The following is a 24,948-nucleotide window of genomic DNA, read 5'->3' as shown; positions in this document are numbered from 1 at the left end:
AGACCATTGAGTAGCTTCACATTTGAGTACACACTGGGATTTGAGAGAATCTTTATAAATAATATTGAAGAACAGTGAGAGTCCATAAATAAAAAACATACAGGCCAAGAATATAAATACCATGCAATGCCTTGTACATGAGGTTGTACAAGCAACAACATTCTTCAGACAGAATTCTAGATCAGAGTCTGATTTCAGCTGCAAAGATATAATCCTATTTAATGCCATCATTTTTTTAAAAACTACAATCAATTTCTGGGTTTTTGTGTGAGAAATAAATTCGGTGCAAATGACGTGTGGTATTATATCACTTCCTGTTCCTGTGCCAAAAATAGAAATTGTTGTAACTAATGAACCATGAACACTGTAACTGCTTGCTGTAAAGGTCTAACTGGGCCTGTCATCTGTCACTTCTTTACCCTTTTTATGAGACAATCAATAAAACTTGTCATGTTGTTCCTTTTTATGGCTCATTGAGCTCTTATCAAATAGTCAGTGAACTATTGATTAATGGACAAACTGGGGAGTATCAGATTTTACTCACCTTGAAGCACTGTTTCTCTGAACAGTAAGACTTTAAAATGCAACTTTGCAGAGGTCTAATTCTAGATTGTGAATCATACATGGAATTTCAGATGTTTCTCAGCATCATCAGTTATTCATCTCAGAGTGTTCTGGTCTATGAAATCAGCAATTAAAATTAAATGCTAAACAGAATTCTACTCCTTTTATATGGTAAGTCAGGATATTTCATTCCATTTAGATCAGTGCAGAAATACAACTGGGATCCATCAAAGCATAAATTTTATTTGGCTAGAAAGATTACATGTTGCCAATTAAGTGATAAAATGTTAAATTTTTTGCATCTGGTTGCAAATGAAACAAAGTTACTTTGGTCTGCCCTGAGCCAAGACAAACTGGAATTCTTATTCATAACCATAATTTTATTTTCCTACTTGTGCTTTTCTCCCCTCAACTCTTCCAGACCCCTGCGGTGTTCATTAACATCCCCATTTATTTTCCCAGCAAAGACTGTAACATTTCCTTTGTGAGACTTTGTGAGTATTTTAACTCTAGTTGCTGATGAAAATAAATTCCAGCAGCTGTTAGGTTATATATTTACATATATGGAAATAGGAGAGGTTACTGTTCTTCCCAAAACTTCCAAAAATATCAGCCTTTAGTTTTTGTACCATCACTTTTTCTGTGCACCATTATTAACATCGCTTTTGCTTGGAATCAATAGTTAATAAGCCCACTTTGGTTCTGTATGCATGTATGTATGGTTGTACCCAAAAGCTCTTTACAGTCTTTTCAGTCTTTTTTTTTTTTTTTGGTGTTGTGTGATGTCATAGCAAGGTTTAATCTGCTTATTTTTCTTTACGTTTTTTTAAAAAAAAGCAACAACACGTTTTTAATGCAATAATCCTGCTTCCTCATTCTTTTTCAGTAAAGCTGCAGTATAGAGACACCTGCTGGGAAATGAATGAACAGAAACAAATGCAAATATCCATAATAATAATAATAATAATAATAATAATAATAATAACAATAGTAATAAAATTGTTCCTTTTTACAGCTTTCAAGATGGAAAGTATTGGTTAACGTTATTTTTAATTGCTATTTTTCATTTCTGCAGAAACCCTATTAACTTGATCCAGAAGCATTCTGGACAAGGATGTTCAATTTGAACATTCAATCTGACTGATTGCAACAGATGTGGGATTTCACATCTTTCCACATATTTTGCCCTTTCAGTACCAACCAGAGAGAATCCTTGTTATTGGACCCAGGAGTAAGCAATGCCTTGTGCCAAAATCTGTGCATTAATTTTAGAAGTTTAATTATTTAGGAAAAGCAAGTGTTGGACCTAATGATTCTATATAGCAAAAGAAAAGAGAAGAGAATATGACAAAATACAAGCTAGGGAACATATTACTGAAACCCATACTGTATCGAATATGTTCACACAAATGGATAGTTAAAGTTAATGCTGCATTTCAATCTTATATTGAAACTTTCTTCTTACTTAGATTATAATCCCTCTATTAGTCATATTATTCAATAAAGTCTTCATTAGTCAGAAAAGCCAGGATGATATACTTGGCTAATAACTATTTTTATTACTGTATAATGATTTTTTTTCATAAAACATATATTATATATTTATTCTTATTTTTTTAGGCATCTAATGTAAACAGTAGAGTTTTTGTTGTTTACTCTTTTCCATAGTTTCTGTCATAATTCACAAGATAATAGCTTCCTACTCTGCTTCACAAGTCTCCTGAGAATAAGTGCTGTAACACATGCTCCAAAACATTTGCAATGATAGCTCCATGTGCTTATGAGTTAATACATTCTTGGAAAATATCATTCTAGCAGTTAATATTTTATGAACAGTTTCCTAAAAAAATAACTCTTATAAACAAGTTAATAGAAAAACTATTAAGCTTTCTTTTTTTTAATTTTTTTTATTTTTTTTTTTTTTTTTTTGCCACCAGTGTGAACAAATAACATTTTCCAAACGATCACACTCAGGAATAAATTCACAAAAGTACTGTTATGCCGCAATTTTTCGTATTACAGTTCTTGGCTTGAGGCATCTTGCTACCAGTGGAAATGACAGCACGGAATTAGGCATTTTCTTAGAAATGACAGCTGAGGGAGATTCACCATTTACTTGAAGGAATTAAATTGTGCTTCATCCTACCTCTTAGCTAAGAATGCTGATCCCCAGACCGCAGGACAATCTGGTACACTGGCCTCCTGCATCCTCTGCTTGCTACGGAGCCTAAGCTGAGCAGGAGAGGATAGTTCAAGAGCCTGCCATTAATGCTCAGCAATGAAGGTGGTGTGGAATGGGAAGCTCCAGTTCAAACTCTCCTTCAGTTAGTGTGCTGGGTTTAGATATGTGGGAATCTATTACGACGTGTGGAGCAACTTCAACAGGAAAGACTGTTTTGGAAACTTGAGAGAGCAACACATTTATGTATGGGCAATTTAGTCCAGTAATAATTTCAATAAAAGGCAATTTTTAAGTGCAGATAAACAAAACAAATTCTCACAGCAGCTATATGAAATATTGCAATTTTATATGAAGAACACAGTAATCAAGGTAAATAATTAGCTCTCAAATAGTTAGATTCCTGAATGAAACCCAGCTTTGTACCTGCTGCTATGTATTAGCCATAAAGTTCCTGAAACTACTTCTGAAATGTTTCACTATCAGTCACTTTAATGGAAGAGTTCAGATATTTGGTAAACCATTTAATCAAGTCCTTTGCAACTTCATGCTAAAGTCACAAATATACCTTGTTATGGCCTGATGCCTTTTTGTTGCTTAATTTCTTAATTTTTTTCCTATCAGTGGATCTTCTGACTCCCTTAATTCTTGATACCTAATGAATATCTATGGAAAGGGTGATATTAATTGTTATCCCCCAACAATCTCTGTGGTAAACTTGAGTCAGGACTAGAATAAAGAAACCATTTCCTGCGCAACCCAGCATATGTTGAAAAAAAATACATCCTCCTGTAAAGTGACATGCTGAAGTGTTACCTTTGGGCGTGATTTTCCTCCAGTAATATTCAGTCTGTATGTATTTATTATTCGAGTTAGATGTTCTGCTTCACCTATGTTTTGTTTAAGCTTCTCATATTTGGTACACTTTATCAACATTTTTTGGGGGGAAGGGAATATTTTGCGTGCTACTTAATACCTTTGCATGACACTCCAGTATTTTTCTAGGCTGTACCTCTTTGATATCTGTCGACCTACTACCAATTCATGCATAATTTTTGTCCCAGGTTGCCTTGACAGCTACAGTGCTACATGTCTCTTAGTGACATCCTAAGTAGAAGTATGAATTCAATATATATTTTCTTGTCACCTTTACTTCAGTAGTAGCTAACTAATTGTTTTAAAAGTGATTTTAAATGTGTCCCCACTTCTCTTAAGTAGGATAATATTTAAGATGCCCTATTTTGTGCTCTCTGACAGTGTTTGGGATTTGGGGCCTAAAGGCTAGGTGATAATGACTTAGAGCTGAGGGGGCAAGAGTTAACCCTGACACTAGTGCCAGTTTTAACAGGACTACTTCTTTAGTTCCGGCACCACATTTCAAGTCTGCCCTGAAGACTCCCACCTGAAATGAGTTTAATAATAATGATTCTGGGCACCCAAAAGGAATTGGACATTACTCCTCCTGATTCAGCTTCACTGATGGTAGGTGTTAATGAGTAACCCAAATAAATTAGTGCAGTAGACCCCAGAGCAGGCTGTCGTGCAACAAGAAGAAAATCTCTGTATCAGCGTGGCTATTTCTTAAGCCTGTGTTACTATGTTCTCATAGGTTTTTCCTATACATGTATGAAATGTTCTAGCAATCAGATATAATCAACCAGATACAAACAATAATCTCCTTAATCAGATAGTTCCTGGACTGCATTCATGTAACCACAATGTTAGGTGAAATTCCTACCCTTCTTGATGGCAACGTATAGAGTGGAATTGTGTTCCCAAAAGGCAGTAAAGAACCCAAGTCCAGGTGAGAGACCTAAGGCTATATAGCCATATAAGACACAAACAAAGTTCTTCACTAAACTATATTCTTGATCTCAGTTGAGGTCAAAGTCTCTGTATTATTTTGAAATAGATTGTTTTCTCCACTACAAAACTGAGGAAGTAATTTCCTGTGAGTAAGCACATATAGTAATTTATTATTATACCTCTTGAAGAAGGTGAAAAATTTGTCTCTAACATCAGCTAGAGGGATTTGAGTGTCTTCTTATTGCAATAACACATTAAACAAAAACCAGTTTTAAACATAATGGTTAGTTGATTTAGAATTAAAATACTTAATAGAGTTCACAAAATCCATGTCCCTTTTTAGAAATAATATTTGACACAGACTTTTCCATATTCACCATGATCTTTACAGAGTGACTCAAATGGTGTTTCGTACAGCTAAAGGCATCCTTCCACAATATAATTCTGCTTCTTCTCTTCACTACAGTGTTTAAAATGGCATAGTACAGATATGCCTGTGATTTACAAATGGAAGAATGATCTGAGACCGTTGGAAAGCCTCACATATTATGAGACCTTTTGTACTGATGAGCTAATTACAAAGGTGTAACTTTTCAATACATTGATATTATTTAATATTTTAATATGTTGTATTAATATAATTTTTAAATGTTAATCAAATATATTTTTAAATATTTCATTTACCAGACAAAAGCTAAAAGAAATTATAGCAAACCTTACTAAAGACAGTGTTGCATATTCTTTTCAGCAGGATTAAGCTTGCAGGTTTTATGAACTGTCCATAAAATTGAACAGGTTTTATTTGTATCGCATCCTTGTGAGAATCCTTTCCATAGAATGGTGGATGCGTGCGGATGTCTGTACATACACAGTCCTTTGATGGTGGAAGTACAAAATGAGTGTTCCTGGACTGTAAAAAGAGCACCAGGTATAATTCTCTCAACGTTTTCAGGAAAGCAATAGTAAAACTTCATGTTTATTTTGCTCCTGTAAACAACCACGTGTCATTTTAGTTGAGGTAATAAGAGTTTTCCAGAGCGAGTAAAGTGACACATCCACGTAAGTGTTCCTATGGCTCTGTGCACATAACTGCAGGAGGTGAACCAACTTAATCTCTATCTGACTTTAGCTTACCTGTATATTTACTAGCAGAATTTATTTGATACTTATGTATTCATCTAAAATATAATAAAAACAGAATATTTGTTGTTCCTACATCACTGGATTTCCATTTGCAATGGCATTATTGATCGTGACTAATTCTTACTCTGAAGTAAAAAGAATCAAGGCATTAAGTCTTCAGCACAAAGAAACAGCAGGAAATGAGGGACAGGAGAGATGAAGCAAAAATTTATTTTATCTTTTCAGTTCTTGCAGCAAATGATGCTGTGCTGCAGAATTTTAACCATGACTTTATACCTGTCCTGGATTGTGCTGGTGGAGTAGACTAGCTTCACTGTATGTGTACACATGCATTTTTAAGCTCTTCCTTTAGAATAGTTTTTCAGAATCATCCCCCATTTCTCTCTGCAATGTTTTCCATCGCTACTAAGTTTAGCAGCAGGAAACAAACTTACTGGCACAAAACAAGCTTGCTTCCTAAGTCTAAAATATTGGAAAATAACAACCTATGCTTTTGTGTTTGACTGGCCTTGTGTTAATATGTTGATTATAACACATTACCAGATACACACATAACATGCATAAAGTATATAAAAATATGTAATAATAAATGCTTTGCACATATCTCAGATCTCTAGGGAAAACTCCTCAGAAGAAGAGAAAAAGCAACATTTTTAATTCTTATTAATAGTTTCTTGTTCTGTTTTAATATCACGATTAGGAAAACCCAAGACTCAGTGCAGGATACAAGATAGTATTGTGACTCTGATTACTTTTCTTGCAAGATAACTGCAACCTAAGGATTAATGTTGTGCTTGGGGTTGTGTTTTGCTTTTTACCTGAAGGAAGAAAGCTTCAGTTCACAGAGTCTTTGCCCAGCAAAGTGCAGTTAAAGAAAAGCACATGCTTTAAAAAGCAGAACTCAGCATTTTGCTACTTTATGTTATTTTCTTTTAACTACAGCTATTATCCAGACCACACTTTCAATGATGGTTTTTAAGCATATAAGCAGGTATATGATATGCTATCTTAAAACATTTATGAATATATATATTGGCCTATACATTCTGTATCTGGGTGGATGAGAATATGCACTATAGCTCAGTAAGGACTTGTGAAACAAATATTCGCTCTGACGTAAAAGTGGCAGTCATCAGATTCAGGATGTCTTACTGAAATATACCCCTCTGGACTTTCCATTTCATGGGGAAAATCTAAACAAATAAATTAAAGTCTAACTTTTTGACACATTTCACAGAATCAAGTAAGAGGGGACTAGAAGTGATCTTGAGACATTTTCATGTACATTTAATGTTATCGTCTACTAAAACAAAACTATGGAACACATTTGAAATGAAATATTTCAGTGTTTCAAAGTAAAAACTGAGACAGAAGTGAGTTGTAGAAGAAATTCCTTTTTCTGACAGGTATTATTAAACAGGTTTGCCTGTACCAACACAAGCTATGTTTCCATTGCAACTCCAGTTAGGACTGTAGGACATGTTGACATATTTAGTTAACAATCCTAGCTCAGAAAACAATATCCTGAGCTGCAGATTTACTTAGCTGGATATTCAAACTCTGTTTGCAAGTGGAATATATGTCCTGGAGTCACATCTACTTATTTCAGCCCAGACAGAGCTGCTAACCAAGAAATTTATGTGAGTTCCTGTGTGTTTTACTTAGAAAGTATATAGATACATAATTACCAAGCATACATTAATTTATGAAATAGCAAAATATAACACTATTATATTCGTATAAAATATGTATTAATAGCCATTAAGTTTCTGTGTGTCAAGGCTATACACAGTTAAAAGAATAGCTACATGCTCTGAAAGTAAATATCTATCACGTTATAGAACAGACACATTGCCACCCCCACGCTAGTTATATCACACTAGGGCAGTCTCTCTTCACTACTTGTCCTGGTTTCAGCTGGGATAGAGTTAAATTTCTTCGGAGTAGCTAGTATGGGGCTGTGTTTTGGATTTTTGCTGGAAACAGGGGGGATAATGTGGAGATGTTTTAGTTGTTGCTGAGTAGCGCTTACACTGGTCAGGGACTTCTTCAGCTCCCCGTGCTCTGCCGGGGGCACACGGAGCTGGGAGGGGGCACAGCCGGGACAGCTGACCCCAACTGACCCACGGGATACCCCACACCATATGGTGTCAGGCTCAGTACATACAGCTGGGGGAAGAAGGAAGGGGGGGATGTTCGGAGTGATGGCGTTTCCCTTCCCAAGTAACCGTTCCGCGCGATGGAGCCCTGCTCTCCTGGGGAGGGCTGAGCACCCGCCTGCCCGTGGGAAGCAGTGAATGAATTCCTTGCTTTGCTTTGCTTCCGCGCGCAGCTTTTGCTTTCCCTGTTAAACTGACTTTATCTCAAACCATGAGGTGCCTCACTTTTACTCTTTGATTCTCTCCCCCGTCCCACCAGGGGGGAGCGAGCGAGCGGCTGTGCGGTGCTGGGTTGCTGGCTGGGGCTAAACCATGACACTAGTGAAAGAATTTTATCATTATTTGTGCATATTAGTTCTGCACGCACTAAACTTTTGAGGCTTCTACATGTCTGCATAAGGAAATATGTTTACGATAGTCATGGACTGATGTTTTTAAGTAGTATTTGTTGCATCTAACTTGACTTGTGACAGTCAAGTGTAATAGCAATTGATTTCGGCATGGTTCAGCTTACAGAGATTCATTAACAAATGCTATAATGGTGCAAGGGGCATCTTTTTTTCCTCTCTATCTGCAGCTATGGTCTTCCTAATACCATTCTTTACACAAAACAAAACCTCACATAATTGAATCATGGAGAAAACAATTGACATGGCATTTACATCTTCTAGTTAACCAGGAAGACCTTTAGCTTTGCAGGAAAAATGTAGGAAAGCAATTGAAATCACCAACAGCACACAGGATGGAAGAGAGATACGAATTTATGGACAATGATACAGCTGACTTTCTGAGTGGACTACCTGAATTCAAAGGTGTAACAACTCAAAGTAATTTTATAAGCATGAACCTTCAAAGCACCTGCAGTACATAACAGTTGACTGCATAGATAAAGAACTGATATTCTTTAGTGATTTTCTCTCCCATCAGCACTTCCCGGGCAGCCAGTCTAAAGAGGTTTACCTAGAGGCACAGTGAGGCTCAATACAGAGGTACCCAAGTTAGCATTCAATGCTAAATTAGCTACCAAATAAAGGATAGTCTTATTAGCACACTCCTTTATCTCGTGCCAGTGCTTCCCAAAAGAACAAACTAATTCCTCTGGGGCATATGGCTAACATACCTTTACAGGCTTAATACCTGAAATAGCTCATTTGGGGTCCGTTAGCTCTATGCAACAGTTCGTTGTACCACATTAGAACATACTGTGACTAAAGAAGCAATAACTGAAAAAAATGCCAGGATTAGACATTGTAGAGGAAAATATGAGTGTAACAAAATGTCCTGTCTATAGTGAGGCTGTGATTAAGCTAGGCAGGACTTCAGAATTTAAGATTGTCAGAAGTAGACAGAAATTGTGCCAGAACTGTGTTCTCCTTTTGGGTGAAACCAGGTTCTATTCAATACTTTTGATCCACCCTAGCTGTGACTCTAACATTTCAAGGTGCCACAATGCAAGTTAGCCATAGCCAAACAAATCTAGAGAAAAAGAAGGCAAGTTTAAAAAAAATATGTCTACAAGGACTGCTGTCAAGCAGCCTCTGAGGCTCTGCTCTTTGTAATTCTTCTGCTGAGCCTGCTGTGTTAGGAATTTCATGGTCAATTACAGAAGTCTACTAGTGGAGGGCACTTTTGACTCCAGAAAGAATATAAATGTTTTAAGAAATGAAGTTCTGTAGGAACTGTGCAATCAGTGATTCATGTTTTCTGATCCAAATAAGCCCTTACTTTTTGCAGATTTAATTTTGTCTTAGCTTGAAAAGTAATTTGTGTTGCTTGCCTTAACTCCTTTCAGTGAGGAAGGACAGGAGAACTGGAACACTTTTCTTTGGTTCTATTATTAAAGAGTAGACTGCAGGGATAAATATGTGCAGAAAATCATCCTACAAGCTCTGTAATACGGGTGTAGCTTATAATGACAGATAAGGTACACAACAACTAAGAATCTTTATGTAAATAGATCTGGGATGAATTATGTAACAGATTCTCATGAGACGGAATTTTACAGCAATAGTCTTCATATTTGTGCATCTCTTTTTTTTTTATAATGCTGAGCAATTTGTAGTGGAAACCAAGGCAAAGAAAATATGTGGATTGGATATTTAATCCTTGCTTTTCTAGATCATGATTTATAATGCTGTCCAAAATTATGTCAAGGTTTAGAGCAGGCTGAATAATATGAAAAAATCTAAACGTAAAAATAAAAAAAAATCCTGACTCTTAAACACTTCACTTCTGACGAATCTATTTTTAAAATGTAACTAACTCTTTATTTAACAGTTTTCGATCATCTTTTATAGCTGTTTGTATACCATACAAAATGAAACCTCTGTTCTTCCGCTCTTCATTTGACTGGTCTATTTGGGCATTCTTAATCTATTTTTAGAAAATATGGTGGAAGAAAATTGTTCTTCTATGTTTTTCCAAGGCGCTTGTCCGTGGCCAAAGCCCAAAGGCCAAAGGCTATTTATGTGGACAAGAATTAAGGACAGCTATGTCGGGGTACAAAGTCTCTGAGGCAGCCAATCCTTTTCTGACAGGATGCAGTCCAGTGACAGTGTTGTACACGTAATTTCTGCCTTAGTTACATATCTTTTGTTTGACCTGAATTCATCAGGAAGGGTAAGATGCATTTCGTCTATTTTTTACCATCTTCAAATACTTGGTAGCAACAATGATAAACAAGTAATGCCAAAGTACTTTCATATAAAAAGTATTTAGTCTCAATTCATTAATCAGGCTGTCTCTGCGGCCTGTGGAGAGGTAGACACTTCCAGAGGGCAATTCCTGCCATCCTAAAATATGTGTCAAATTCGCTGAGATGAATCATATTTTGGAACATCTTATTTTTTTTCCTTTGGCTTAAGAAATGCTCATATGACTAGTTTAGAATGCATCTCTAATTTATTAAATGGCTAAAGAGAAACGAGATAAATCATATTTTCAATCCACTTTTCTGTATATAGGGCCCTTCTGTAAAATAGGAATACAAGCTTTAGAGCTATAAGAAGAGGAGCTTGGAGACTACTCTCCAAATAGGTATTACTGCCTAAGGCAGTTAGAAATTTAAATAGAACTTTTAACACGTACTGTCCTGCACCTTCTTAGAACTGGGAGAAGGTACTGTAATACAAATAGTATCAACTATTAGCCCTTAAAAGGAAAAGAAACTATAACTATTTCAACCTACCTCTACACTTAATGGAGAATTTAGATGAGATTTCTTTGGCAAACATTTAGAAACTAGAGACTGATTGGGGATACAGGCAGTTTAAAATCTGACATTGCCCAGGAACAGCAGTTTGCCAAGAATACAGCTGAAGGTTTGTTAAGGAAAGTACTCAGGCAATTTAGATGAGAGTTTCAAGACATGAGAGATAGTGAGAGCTCTTATTAGATGGATAGCCAAGTTCTAGACCTTGAACTGAAGTAGCAAAAACAGTAGGACATTAATTCATTTAGTTATACATGACAATAACATGAAAATGCGACAACTGAAACAGCTGTCCAAATTACTGTACATATGTGCTACTCTGATTTTTACAAAATCACACGCATACATTCAGATTATGAGTCCGCAGAGGGTTCTGTGAGCACAAGAAAATAACAGGGCAAACAGAAAAATTTCAGGATAGGGAAAAATTAGCATCACACCCCTGGGGAAAAATATACATGCAAACTACTGAATACCAGAGCAGAAGCAGAGAGGACTGATGACTGAATATAAGCTATAAAATCTATAAAAAGGTCAGGAGGACTACAGAAAGTCACTGGAGCTTTCAGGAACCATCAGCACCAGAAGAAAAGCTTGATTTGTTTCTTCTTTCCTTCCTCTTTGTAAAACCTCTTACAGTGCACTATTTAGTCCATTCAGAATCTCGCTGAATCTAACTCTAGATTCTGTGCCAAACCCAGTAAGAACATTTCATCAAGGTCTGCTTTGATTTTTGTATATTATTTCTAAAAATGAGGCGGGGGTAGGGGGAAGATATAAACAACATATTATGCATTTGGTAACCATGCATTTAGTAACAAATTACCTTTTAATCTAAAAATTCATTAGCTAACAGCCAGTGTTTGAGCAAACTTTTCTAAAATTGCAGCAGCCAAACACTTACAAAAAAAAAAAAAAGGAGATTGGCTAAGCAAAAACAAGGATAATAAAAAGCAAAAGGTTTTCTAAATTACTGTTGCCTGTGTCATTAAATTTCATATTGTGCATGGAATCTAAATACATCACTTTGTTCTGCATGACAAGCAGAAGTGAGCATTCATACATTACTCAGCCACTTAATTAAGAGCTTGGGATATTTGCAGTTAGCAGAAACTAATAAGGGAATCACATTTAAATTCAAATCACTCCTCAGGGTAGCTGTCTGCAACATAAGCAAAGCTTACTGGGTAGATGTTCCACTAAATGCTCAGCTAAAAGCTTAGTTTTACTGTATTTGTGAGTAAAGAATAATTCTGGTTCTGATTAAAGGTGAGAGCAAAATAAACAAATATGTTTTGGATTTTCAAGTCATGTTGTGTCTCAGTTATTTTTAAATTCCAGTATGTCTATTACAGGAGGTTCTATAAAACAGTCAGGTAGGCTTACCCTACACATGATATTTCAAGATGTTTTGCAGGAGTAAGACCTATTGCAGACAGCAGGCAGCCACCCTAGCAGCCTTAGGGAAACATATCAAAATCCATGTACTGGTGCATTATGAGCCATGTCACAGTTCCAAAAACTTATTAAATAAATTAAATGTACTGTACTACCAATTTTCTTCTTTGTTGCTCACTGCTGAACAGCTTATTTTGCATTTTGTTTGGGAACTCTAACTCTTACGGAATTTAAGATTTTTTTTCTATAATGGACCAAAAGTATAGTAGTAAAGATAGTAGCAGTAAGTATACTTAAAATGTCATTAGCCAGGAATATTGTCATTGGTGATGTGCAGAGGATCCTGCACCATCTCCAGACCATTGCCAGGGTCCTCACGCCAGTTCTAATCCTTTCACTTTTCTCTAGAGGACATCAATGGATCTGAAATCTTTAAAATTCTAGCCACTTTTCTATAATTTGAATGGAAAATATGCCTCTAAAATAGGCCAAAAATGTTCTTTGACAATAAAGCTTGTTCATGGCATTCTACGAATATATGTAATGAGCTTTATATTAACTATAATAATGTTACTTAAAAATATTGAGATAATGACTGTTTCATAAAAACCTCTCTAAATTCTAAAATTTCAGGATAGGAAAATCAAACATCTGAAAAGTCACAGGAGAAATGTGTTATTAATTATTTTCTCCTTTAAAAGTTGCAGACAAGGGAAAAACAATGCCAATAATTTGTTTATTAAAAATAAATCAATTTAAACTATAAAAGTATACAACATTAATCCAAAAAAAATACCCAAACCTCAAAATCTATCATTCAAATTTTCAGCATGAGAAAAATTGTCTTGTCATAAATTTAAGCAACAGTGAATATTTAATGTTTACCACAGTATCAGGGTGTGTCTATACCACAACTGATGCATTCTTGCACAGCATGCAAGTATATTTAAGGTAGCTCTGAATTAATTCAGTAAAAAACCTCAAACATTTCAGTGACAGAAAAGTAATGTTTCTAGCCTAGCAATGAATCACTGCTGTAAGCCATTACTGTTTCACTCCTTGCTGCCAATCCACAATGTACACGTTCCCTGTTGGCCACCTCATCCATACTTTGGGTATGTATAACTGACAACATAAAATGTCCTTTTTTTCTGTGACCTTTCCACTCTCCCACTAAGTATAAGGTGGTTCTTTTTCTTTTCCTCTGCAGTTATTTTCCCAAGGCTCTTCCTACTGCTCTGGGAGTTCAGCAGTTCTGAGACCCTCAGCTTTTATGTTTGAAGTATTACATTTAAAATACTTAAATTTTGCAGGTTTTTAAATGCTTTCGAACTTCAGTGCTGGTCGTTTACAATTTTTAATACATCTATGAGGCAATCTGCAACGTATTGGGTTTTTTAACACTTTTGCTTTATTATGCCATATTTTGTCCTCAAAATCATATTATCATACTTTATTTTTGTATATGTCATTTTTTAAAATATAATTTCTTTATGGCTACAATGGCCAGAAAAGACTCTTGACACCCAGTTTCCTGGAATACTCTGGTTCCATACAGGAATTGTATAACATTTTCAAGCATTAATTCTTTAATTCTCACACTCCTGGGGATGCCTGTGATCAGGTATGCATCTGTGCAGTGAAATGGAACAATGCAGAGAAATTAGCATTAAGTGTTAACCAAGTCTGCTCCAAAATTAGACGGAGTTTGATTGCATCAGCATGATTATGTGCACTCAGCATTTATGAGTGGCCTGACATACTTCTGCAAATGCAACATCACTCCAGCACTGAGCTGTTGCTTTCAGATCTGAGCTTTTATCACCACGTTAGAGCTCCCTTGTGTGCTCCTCTCTACAGTATTGGTTGGAACTAGAGATTTCTGTATCCTACTAAAATGCGCGGTGCAAGCAAGCCTTCAGAGGATGGGGATGTATTCTTATTCTTCCTTTGTTCATAAAGAAACAGAGGAACAAAGAAATAAAAGTTTAAAATGCCTTAGGAATCCTTTTCAGCCTTACACTTCTACCACCTGCAAAAATTGTGTTTGTCCAATAGTTTTTGATGACAGTGGAATCAGCAACAGAGCTGTGAATGAGTGCAAATTTGACTCAGGGCAAAGCTTAGAAGAGCTACTTCAAATGCCAACATTTCTTAAACAGCTGTTCTCCTGTATCATAACTGGAAGAGATTAAGAAGTTTGAAGTCAACTGAGGAAACTGTTCTAGTAGAGATATCTTGTCAATAAATAAGAATATATCCTTTAATCTGCTAACCTTAGCAAAACTGTGTAAGTAGAGTGAGTTTAGCTCTGTGAATTCTGTGAATCAGGTTTATTTTTCACCATTTACTTTTTCTGTCATGATACACAAAACACATCATAATACATCTTGAAAAGTCTTGAAGTGCAATGTCTTGAAGTAGGTTTCGCGTATAATGCCAAATACGGCCAAAACCACAAAAGATCCCCACTTCTTGAACGTCCTCACTTTCATTTTTTGGCTCTCCTTCTACTTCAAATAAAAAGTTAAGAAAGGGCATCACCTTGTAGCCCAATAAAACAAATAACCCTTGAGCTATGAATAGTCATTGGCCTGATGTTTCATTTTCTTAATGCTAAGCATTTTCAACCCTTTATGATACTTGTCTTTTCCTTTTCTCTAGCGCAATACTAAATAGAGAAGAGCAAGAGGGGTGCTCAAGCTGGCTGAGATAGGGAACCTATCAACTGGCAAAAGAAAGAGAACTAAGAAAAAAAGCAGAGGGAATATGCCTTCTCATTTTCACGATTAAAGGAAGAGTATCAGGAGCAATATAAGATGTACAACTGAGAGTACAAAAAGTGCTTTTCTACTATTTTGTTGGTTGATTTTATTTGGGAAATCATAAAAGCACTTGATGTAGAAGGAGAAGTGTGAAGATTTCAGAAATAATTGGGAGAAGGTAGGTAATGCTTGCCGCCGCCTGTTCAGCCTTGCCTGTGATCCTTTCACAGGTAAACTTGTATGCACATGGACATGGCATTTTTGCTGGTGTAGAAAAACAGCAGTTCTTTGCATGAAGACACTTATTTTCTTCCATAGCAGGGTATATCAATGGAAAGAAGACTTCTTGGAAAGAATACTGCTTGATGTAGAAAGTAGTCACAGAACACAAAATGGGGTACGCAATCTGAGCAACCAGTAGCAGGTGTTTTCCTCTGTCCAGAACACTCGACTAGTGCTCAGATCCTACAGAACAATTAATCTGCCTTATGGTTTGGTCCTGAATGCCTCCTCTGGGGCAGAAGGGGTAGGGAGAGGGAGTCCCCACAGCTCTTCCCCAGTATGTTGTTTACTATAATTCAGCTTACTTTCATCTGCCATTCTCCCCAGGGAGTAGAAATGGGCCTACCTGTGCTTACCTGGGAAACACTGGGACAGGACACCTGTAAGATGTATGCTAGCTCTGCAGCAGGGGAGGGACCATGGCAGTCCTCTTCCCCTAGCACTAGCATGAGCTTCATGACCTGCCCAGGTCACATCGGCTGAGCACAACTAGTTACAAGCACAGTTTGTAGGTACCCCAGGTTGAAAAATGCCTAAACTTTAGATAGATACCGCTAAATAACAAGCACATTTGTACGGAACAAGAAAAATTAACATATCATCAAATAAGTAAGTTTATTTGCATTCAAGTTGGGCTCTATACACCAGTTTACCTCACAAAGAAAAAAAAATCATGTCCACTAGGGTTAAGTCTGGCATTTCTTCTTGTGAGATTTCGTGTGTTCCTACTTTTTTTTTTCTGTGTAGTCAAGTTAATGGAAGTGCATTTCTCCAGAAAGAGCTATTTTAGAGAATGCCAGCAAACAGGTTGAGGATATCTGTCATGAATTTTAAGTTGTGCAAAATTACCAGATCATAGTAAGTGAAATTCTTCATGTGTATATGGCTTGTGCAGCAGAAACACAGTCTGTAGTCTTCTTGTCCAATCGCATGACTAATTCAGGCTTCAGAGTAATTTGCATGTTTCTGGCTAGGTCTAAATTGACTGTAGAAGAATATCTCTGTTAGAAATAATAGAGCATCATTTCAAACGAGTAGTCACTGCTAAGTAAGGGAAAATAAAAATCGAACACGTGAAATTTACATCATATTCTTAATCTCCATCTTGGTTCCTGTGGTAAGGAAGGCCTTTATGAACCAACTCTTTAAAAACTGTGATGGGATACATCCATTAAAGGCATTCTTTATCCATAGCCTCTATGCATTGTTGTGGTAAAAAATCAGTCCTTCACAATTAAAGTGGCCAGCCAGTAAAACACTGACGTTTAATAGTTTCAAGAAGTTAAAGTTATGGACTGCATTTGCACTTTGCTGTTAGTTGACATGTAGCTAAAACCAAGGCTCAACTTGTGGCAGCCTCATTACTGCTCTAATTTTAGAGCTGGAGGTCAGCAGTGCTCTGATCTTTCATCCCTTTTCTTTCCTGTTACTCTTGCAGAATCCTTGAGTACCTGGGTAAACAGGCCTAAAAGTTGATTTTCCATGCCACTCCCACAAAATATCACTCATGGGAGATCAACACCTGACTGAGCATTACACTTCTTATTTCAGTATAACTTCTTGTATTTCTCATTCAGAAACATTTAAACCGTCATGCCTTCTTGTTTTTATAATACTACCCAGAATACTCTCCTGAGGCTCTCTTTGTAACTGAAAGCAGATTTTTAGATATTTCTAATTGTGTTTTTGTTGTATCCATGCAAAAATAAAAATCTTTCTGAGAATGGATATTTTACTTGATCAGTCTCTTTTAGTAACGTTTGCAACGTTTTATTTCCAATTAGTTAATCTTCTGCAGTTACATGTAATCTCGGTGCTGTGTTGTGTCAAAAAGAGATAAAATGAATTCCAAAATAAGTTTAATTAAAATATCTGAAGACCTGTGTTACATATTAATGTGCACAATTCCTAACAACTAGTCTTTTGACCTGAAAAAAAATTAGAACCAATTACTATTAAATTAATGGCATATTTAGCTGTTTTATCAGACTTTTCTGTCCACAGATTTCAAAGGACATCAACAGCACTTTCTTTGTTTGCAGATGGAAGAAATGAACCACAGAAACTGGCAGGTGTCTAGCAGGTTAACGTGAAGATTCAGTACTTCTTATTTTTCCGAGTTTGCCCACGCTGGCCTACAGTGAGTTGCGGTGGTAGGATTCTGTTTATCTCATGGAATGCCACCTGCAAGGTGCTGTGCATAAATCACTTACAGGTAAAGGATGTAATTATGGCTATGAATTCCACCAAGACAACTCTCATGCATAAATTTAAGCCCGAACCAAAATGTGTGTAGATCCAGACCTTGATGAACTGCATTTTCTTTTATTCAGAGGACCAGCAAAATATCAATGTACTTCTGAGTTGCCATGTTAAGTTATTGGAACAGATTTTAATGTTGTATTGATTCTCTGTCTGGGATGAAATTCAGTCTGTACAGTTCTCAGACCCAAATAAATGCCCTTACCATTAATATATATTACATTTAAATAAATTTCAGTTTATTACCCAGTTCCTTCATAGTTATTTCAAATTTTAGTGTTTCATTTTTGTCTGACTAATAATAAAACTGTACTCTGGAAAGTAGTAGACATTTTAAATCAGCTTCATTATTATCAAATCAAAAGTCATAAGCACATGGATGTATTATATGTGTATTTATATCTGCCCTAAAGTTTCATTTAATGGAATTCATTAATGAAATTCATATTTTTATGTACCACTATGCCTTTCTGCTGCATCACTTCGATTTTATAAACCATTTGGAATTAATGTTTTAATAACAGGCACTATACAAAGAGTTGTGTTAAATATATGTTAAAGAATTGTAGTCAAACTCAGTGCTATGGTATCTTTAGGATTAATTTCCATTGATTTAAACCTTCTTAGATGGGGAAAGTTTCCTTAGGAACAGTTTTCTTCCTTTCTAAATAATTAGTAGTGGTCATAAAAACAAGTGATTTTCCACAGTCCAGACAAGCATGAGGAATATTGTCTTCCTAAAGCTGAATTATCAGTTCTTACAGAATTTAATAGGATTTTTTAATCATGTACATTCAAGGACAGTATTTGGTCCTTGCTGAGCATAAGCATGCAATGTAAATTCTGCCAGTGTAATATACATCTGTCCTGCAATATCCCAACTATTTCAGATGTGTGCCTGTCTCAGACAAAGCCTCTCAGTTGTGGAAAATTATATGGTGGTTTTGTGAAGCAGATAAAATGTCCACAAGGAATTAGTCTATGATGAGAACTAGATCTGAAATAGCTGATGCCTCACCTTTTCTTAGCTGTGCTTTTCTTTTTTTATCTGTGTTAAAATTAATTACATTTTCTGTAGCATTACCACTACAAAACAGAGAAGCTTTTGCACAAAATAAAAGAGACAGTTGGGTTTTTATTCTGCAAATGGTTCTTTTAGGATGGGAGGTGAGAGAGATCTCTTCCAAATCTCATGCTTTAAAGCAATAACAATAAATGAGAAAGAGAGTCTGGTCACAACAGATATGGAGAAGGCTGAGGAACTCAACATCATTTTTTCCTCAGTTTTCATTGGCAGTTGTTCTTCAGACATCTCTCTAGGCCCTGAATCTCAAGGCAGGGACTGAGGGAACGAAGCCCACCACAGTGTAGGAGAAGATCATATTCAAGACCACCTGAGGAACCTGTACATACATAAGTCCATAAGACCTCATAAGATGCATCCCAGGGGCCTGAAGGAACTGGCAGATGTAGTTGCCACTCTCTCTCATATCTGAAAAGTCATGGCAGTCAGGTGAAGTCCGCAGTGACTGGAAAAAAGGAAACATCACACTGATTTTTAAAAGAGGTATAAAGGAGGACACTGAGAACCACTGATGTGTTAGGTTTGTGTGGCAAGGTTTTGGTAGGAGTAGTGTTGCAGGGGTGGCTTCTGTGAGAAGGTGCCAGAAACTTCCCCCATATCAAATAGAGCCAATGCCAGCTGGCTCCAAGGCAGACCTGCCACTGGCCAAAGCTGTGCCAGTCAGCAATGGTAGTAGCGCCTCTGAGATAACAAATTTAAGAAGGGGGAAAAAACTGCTGCACAACAGCATCTGGAAGAGAGGAGTGGGAATATGAGAGAGAAACAACCCTGCAGACAGCAAGGTCAGTGAAGAAGGAAAGGCAGGAGGAGCTCCAGGCGCCAGAGCAGAGATTCTCCTGTGGCCAGTGGTGAAGACCATGGTGAGGCAGATTGTCCACCTGAAGCCCATGGGGTTAATGGTGGAGCTGCTATCCACCTGCAGCCTGTGGAGGACCCCATGCTGGAGCAGGTGAATGTGGCCAAAGGAAGCTGTGACCCCATGGAGAGCCCACACTGGAGCAGGTTCCTGGCAGGACTTGTGACCCCATGGAGGACCCACACTGGAGCAACCTGTTCCTGTAGGACTGCACCCTCTGGAAAGGACCCATGTTGGAGCAGTTTGTGAAGAACTGCAATCCGTGGGAGGGACCCGCAATGGGAAAGTTCATGGACTACTGTCTCCTGTGGGTGGGAGCCCATGCTGGAGCAGGGGAAGAGAGTGAGGAGGAAGGAGCAGCAGAGGCAACATATGATGAACTGACCACAATGCCCATTCCCTGTCCCCCTGTGCTACTCTGGGGGAGGAGGTAGAGAATTCAGGAGTGAATTTGAGCCTGGGAAGAAGGGAGGGGTAGGGGGAAGGTGTTTTAAGATTTGGTTTTATTTCTCATTATCCTACTCTGATTTGATTGTTAATAAATTTCCCCAAGTCTGGTCTGTTTTACCTGTGATGGTAAAACTGCTGAGTGATCTCCCTGTCCTTATCTTGACCTGCAAGTCTTTCATTGTATTTCCCGCCCCCGTCAAGCTGAGGAAGGGGAGTGACTGAGCAGCTTGGTGGGCACCTGGCATCCAACCACAGCCAACCCACTACAGCTGACCAGTCAGCCCCACCTCTGTGCCCAGTAACATAATAGGACACATCCTTCTGGAAGCTATGTCAAGGCGTATGGATGACAGGGTGATTAGACAGACATTACCTCACAAAGGGCAAATCCTGCCTGACTAACCTGGTGGCTGCCTAAAATGGAGTGACTGTGTTGGTGGGTAAGGGAAAAGCAGTTGGTGTTGTCTAGCTTGACTTCTGCAAGGCCTTTGACACAGTCCCACACAAGATCCTTGTCACCAAATTGTGAGATATGCATTTGATGGATGGACTATTCAATGGATAAGGAATTGGCTGGATGGCTGCATCCAAAGAGTTGCAGTCAAGAACCAAATGGAGATCAGTAACAAGGTCTGTATTGGGATGGGTGCTGTTCAATATCTTGACAGTGAAATTGTGTGCACCCTCAGCAAGTTTGCAGATGACACCAAGCTGAGTGTTGCCATTGATACACTTGAGGGAAAGGATGCTACCCACAGGGACCTTGACAGACTTGAAAAGTGGGCCACTGTGAACCTCATGAAGTTCAACAAGGCCAAGTGCAAGGTCCTGCTCTTGGGATATCCTGACCCCAATATCAATACAGACTGGGGGAATGGATTGAGACCAGACCAGCAGAGACGGACCTAGGGGTATTGGTAGATGAAAAATTAGATATGAACTAGTAATATGTGCTTGCAGCTCAGATAGCCAGTCTTATCCTGGGCTGCATAAATAAAAGCATAGCCAGCAGAGCGAAGGAGGTGATTCTCTCCCTCTGCTCCATTTTCATGAGACCCTACCTGGACTGTTGTATACAGCTCTGGAGTCCCCAGTGCAAGAAAGACATGGACCTGTTAGAGTGGGGCATTGAAAAAGATTCAAGGGCTGGAACATGTCTTCTGTGAAGAAAGGCTGAGAAAGTTGCAATAGTTTCGTCTGGAGAAGGTTTCAGGGAGACCTTGTTATGGCCTTTCAATACTTAAAGGGGGCTTGTAAGATGGAGAGAGGCTTTTTACCAAGGCCTGTATTAATAAGACAAGGGCTAAAGATTTTAAACTAGAAAAGAGTAGATTTAGACTAGATATAAAGAAGAAATTCTTTACTATGAGGGTGGTGAGACACTGGAGCAGGTTGCACAGAGAAGATGTGGATGCCCTATTCCTGGAAATGTTCAAGGTCAGATTGGATGAACAACCTGATCTGGTGAAAGAGAATAGCATAGCATAGGAAAACGTAGCATAGAATGGAATGGAATGGAATAGAGTAGAATCACAGAATCACAGAATAGTAGGGGTTAGAAAGGGCCTCTGGAGATCGTCTTGTCCAACTCCCCTGCTTGAGCAGGCAATAGAATAGAATAGAATAGAATAGAATAGAATAGAATAGAATAGAATAGAATAGAATAGAATAGTTCAGTTGGAAGGGACCTACAATGATCACCTACTCCAATTGCCTGACCACTTCAGGGCTGACCAAATCTTAAATCATATTATTAAGGGCATTGTCCAAATGCCTCTTAAACACTGAGAGATATCCCTGCCCATGCAGGGAGGTTGGAGTACATGACCTTTAAAGGTCCCCTCCAATGCAAACCATTCTATGAGTCTATGATTCAATAACTTCAATTTATAAGTTTACAGATTTAAATAAATTAGCAAGGAACTCTTCGGTGGTGGGTTTTGTTTTTAAAAAAATCTCTTAAGACAACCTTTCTTTTAAAATTGTAGCTGGGGGCAATTTTATTTCATGGAAATGAGTAAGGGCTTTTCACAATCAAATTAGCAAATAAAATACTGCTCGTGTTGCCAGGAAATGAAAATTCACCACAGTTCACCACCATCTGAGTTGTGTTATGGTTAGAATTATCAGTGTATCATGCATACATCACAGTAACAGAATAGCTAAATTTCTACACTTCCAGTGTATCCAAAACATATGATGTAAAAATTGGCTGTGCATCTATATAGTTTAAATGGGGAAAAGGACAGATTCTCTCTTTTTTAGAGCAGATGCTCAAATTCTAAGGCAAAGCAGAGTGAAAGTCTTTACTATTTCAATGCTGTCTCACAGCCCATGTGAAAACAAGAAACGGGTCCTATTCCAGGCCAGCTACAACACACTGACACAAATGACACTAACAGTGTCCTCTGCTAAGAAAAGGGCCTCAAGATTAAAAGTACACGTATCCTATTTTACTTTCATGATGGGCTTGAGGCACACCAGCAATTACATAGAGAGAAGTTTGGACTCCTGTTATCTGTTTTAAATCTATGCTGTCAATAAATGAAAAAGCTTCAACCTCCAGGGCTTTCTGACCAGAACCCATCACCACAAAGTTAATTCACTTACAGAATGTTTACCAAAACCCTCAGCTACCTCTAGATAGTTTCAGTCCCTGATTATTATAGATTAAATGGTTACAGAGGATTTTCATGCATTAACAATCTCTATGAACACAGATAAGAAAGTCCTTTTTAACACGTCAGAACTGCCTGATAAACTACTCTGCCATGGACAGAGGAAGTAGTTTGTACATAAACTACAATTTTTTTCATCCATTATAGAAGCTCTAACAGACATTACCAAGATTTCCAAATATATAGTTATTTTCTTGCAGTAGCATCTTTATAGAAATAATGTTTTTTACACTGATAAATCCATGATGTATTATAAAGATATTGTGTATTATAAAGATTATAAAGATTATAAAGATAGGTCCATATAGTGAATGCCATATATACATATCTACATCCAGTTCCTTTTTAAACACTTTTACAACCTCTGCAGTGTATCTGTGAATATAGTGCCTAATGACCACTGCTTTTTTTTTTTAATGTAGGACATTAATATTGTATTTATTGCACTAGAGTGCTTCTGAAAACTCTTCTGGAGCGTGTTCATGACTGCAGGGTATGTCTTCTGTTACTTCTTTAAATGAAAGTAACACACCAATTTGCCGGTGATTCAAAATCTACAGCAGAAAGCTACAGTACTGCACATAGACATCCTTGGTTAACCTTAGCCTGTGCCATCACAATAATCTGACGTACTGCAAAGCAAAACACATATGAACAGAGCCCTACTGTTCTTATGCCACAGGCACTTTTTCTGTTTCAGGTGACTGATATACTCTTCACTGTTGCAACAGCTGAAGCAAATCATTCTATATATACATCTATTTCATTTCACATATGGTAAATACACGCAGGCATTTTATAGTAGAGATTTTTGAATTTTAACATAACTAAAACTTAATTAGCTTGCTCGTATGAGAAGCAGCACATTCTTCATCCACCAGCTAGTTCAGACAAACAACCCCCTTAGGTTTTCAGCCACTTGCTAGATGGACTTCTTTTGTCTAGCAAACCTGAATTCACCCTCTGTATCTGGTAACAAACATGAGACTGGGAAAAAAGGAATATTTTAGCCTTGAGGAGAAAAGGAAAGTGGAACACTGCATCCAAAAGAGTGGATGAAATTAAACACAAGTGAGATCGCTACAGCTCTTTGAAAAGTGTGTTGTGGCCCAGAAGATGAAGATGCTAGGAAATAAAACTTGATTTTTAAATACTTTAGAAAGAAACACATCCAGACCAAGTGCTAACGGTTTTCTCTGTATCACAGTGTTGCCTTATAGGATAGGTTAATCCTGCTCTTTCTACTTCTGCACAGAGAAAGACAGTAACAACCTGTCTTCATCTTGAGACAGCGCATGTGTTGCTTCTCTCCTGTCATACGCTTGCCCCATGGACAAAGGCTAACAGAGCTGGCAAAACTGCTGCCTTAAACACAGCCCCTTGGGATGCTTCATTATCAAGATCTGTTCTGTACTCCAGAGTGTCCCAGGAGTACAGTAGTTCTTTTAAAACTGTATCATTTGGGGGTATTAACTTTTCTAATTTTCTAATTATTTCTAATTATGTGGTTTCTTAGAAAGTCTTCACTGCTGTGCTACCTGAATTTTCTCCAGCTTCAACATTCAGTTGTTTCATGGAAGTAATGAGTTTAGTGCATTGTGAGACTTACTCTAAAAGCAAGACACATCCCGTGTCAATTTTCTCATGAGAAGATGAATCTTTTTTTTTTAAACATGCACAACACTGTAAAATAACTCAAGCTCCTAATCTTGATGTCTCATTGAAGTACTTACAGCTCGCTGAGATTAAGCTGGGCATTCGTAATAGCTTCAAATTTAGTCATATGGTTTGTTCTTTCTCTTTCTTCCTGTAATGGGGAAAAGAACTGTATGTGTATTAGAGTCTAATGGAAGCAGTTTGTTTTCAATTTGAGCTGTAAATTGTTTACACTACAGGGAACAAAAACAGAGAATTGCCCCTGATATTTGAAGCAGAAAATGCCGTAACTTTGCCACAAGTTTCAGTGAGAACCTGAACCAACCAGAAAAACACTCTGTTATCTGAACAAGCAAGTTTTACCCTTCTGAATCAGCATCACATAATTCTAGACTATCTCTAAAAAAGTCAGGTTTGTCTTGTGTCCCTTAAAACTAAAGTCACCTTGATGTTCA

Source organism: Phalacrocorax aristotelis, chromosome 9 (genome assembly GCF_949628215.1).
Source record: "Phalacrocorax aristotelis chromosome 9, bGulAri2.1, whole genome shotgun sequence".
Lineage (NCBI taxonomy): Eukaryota > Metazoa > Chordata > Aves > Suliformes > Phalacrocoracidae > Phalacrocorax > Phalacrocorax aristotelis.
This window is presented reverse-complemented; position numbering follows the sequence as displayed.